This window comes from Delphinapterus leucas, chromosome 3, assembly GCF_059928025.1.
Source record: "Delphinapterus leucas isolate spDelLeu-1000000601 "Yukka" chromosome 3, BTC_Dleu_Yukka2, whole genome shotgun sequence".
NCBI lineage: Eukaryota > Metazoa > Chordata > Mammalia > Artiodactyla > Monodontidae > Delphinapterus > Delphinapterus leucas.
The window spans coordinates 156,837,185-156,838,733 of record NC_143131.1 but is presented as its reverse complement, the minus strand read 5'-3'; positions in this window follow the sequence as shown (position 1 = coordinate 156,838,733).

Sequence of the window (1,549 nt, the reverse complement as noted above, 5' to 3'; positions counted from 1 at the left end):
TGGCCCCAGAAGGAAAAGCCAAGAACTATCTAGAGGAGCTTACTGGGAAGGATTCCACCTCCCATAAGAAAGTTGCTCTGAACAGCCCGAGCCACCTGAAGATGTGTGGCCCTGGAAAAGTTGGAAAGCCGACCCCCAGGGGATTTTATAATCAAAATCCTGTGGCCTGGACATCCCAGCCCAGGATTAGAAAGTACCTGCACCCTGGTGGTGGGATGGTGTGAAGAGGCAGGATACAGGGGGGAAATGGGCTCTGGGAGATGAGGGGATTAGCCCAAGATCATGCCGAGGAGCAAGGTCCCCTGACTCTCTCCAGTGGGCTTTCAAGTCCATGGGACACCAGACAAGGTCCTGACAGTAAATGGACACATGGGGCTTGGTTCTGCTCCCCGCTGGTGTGGGTGGGGGAGGTGAGGCTGAGCAGTAACAAGGTCCCAGCTCTGCCACTTCTCTGAGCCTCAGTGTCCTCATCTAATAAATGGGACTAACCTCACCTACCTCCTGGGTTGTCCTGAGGTTCTTATCAGATGATGCAGGTAGCGCCCAGCACCGGCCACGGTTCCTACCATCACCAAGGTAATTAAGGATATAAGGAACGGCAGTTTCAGCCACCGAAGCCTCCTCCTTTCCCCGCCGCAGGCTTCAATCCTCTTAGCAGAGGAGAATGAGTTTGGATGTCAAAGACCTGGGTTGGAACCCCAGGCTTGCTTACGATGCCCATGCGGGACCTCGGGAAGCCATGCCCTCCCATATCTGTAAAATGGGACAGACCACAGCGGCGCACTGGAAGCCTACAGAAGGTGCCCCAGAAATCTCCTCCATTCCGCCGCGAGCTCAGCCTGGGAGTTGGAGCCGCTACATACACCAGACCGCCAGAGGGGCCCACCGCCCAGCTACGTCTCCGGGGTCTGAGGGAAGGCGGCGCCAGTGGGGGCTGCAGCCGGGCGGGCGCGGGAACCGAGGAGCAGCGGAGGCCGCCGAGCCGCAGTGCCCGGAGGCTGGACGCCTGCTCCCCCGGCGGCAGCCGAGCGCTCAGCCAGCAACTTGTTAACAGGCCCCGAACAAAGAGCCGCTAATCCGGCGGGCGGCCGCGGGCGGGCTCGCGGGCGGAGGGATCCTGTCCCTCTTCCGCGCGGCCGCCGAGTTTACTGCGTGCTCATTACCCGGAGCCGGGCGGGGGCGGGGGCGGGGGCGGGGGCGGGGCCGCGGGCCGGGACGCGCAGCGCCCCTTTTCCTTGGACGGCCCCGGGGCGCGCCCCTACCCGGAGCCCCGGCGGGCGGGCGCAGCGGCTAATTGCTAATCCCCTGGGCTCGGGCTCCCATGGGCTCGGGCACCTGCCGCCCCACGGCTGCTCACGTGCTCCGCAGCTCGCCCGCAGGAGGCTTGCCTCTAGCCCGCGACCCCCACCCGCCAAGCTACCCGGACAACGTGGTGGGGAGTGGGGAAGGCTCCGGTCACGCCTGTCACGCCGGGACCATAAGGAATCACTCCTACCTGCCAGTGCCTGGCATCCTTTTTTTTTTTCTTTTTTTGTTGGGGTGGGGGGCG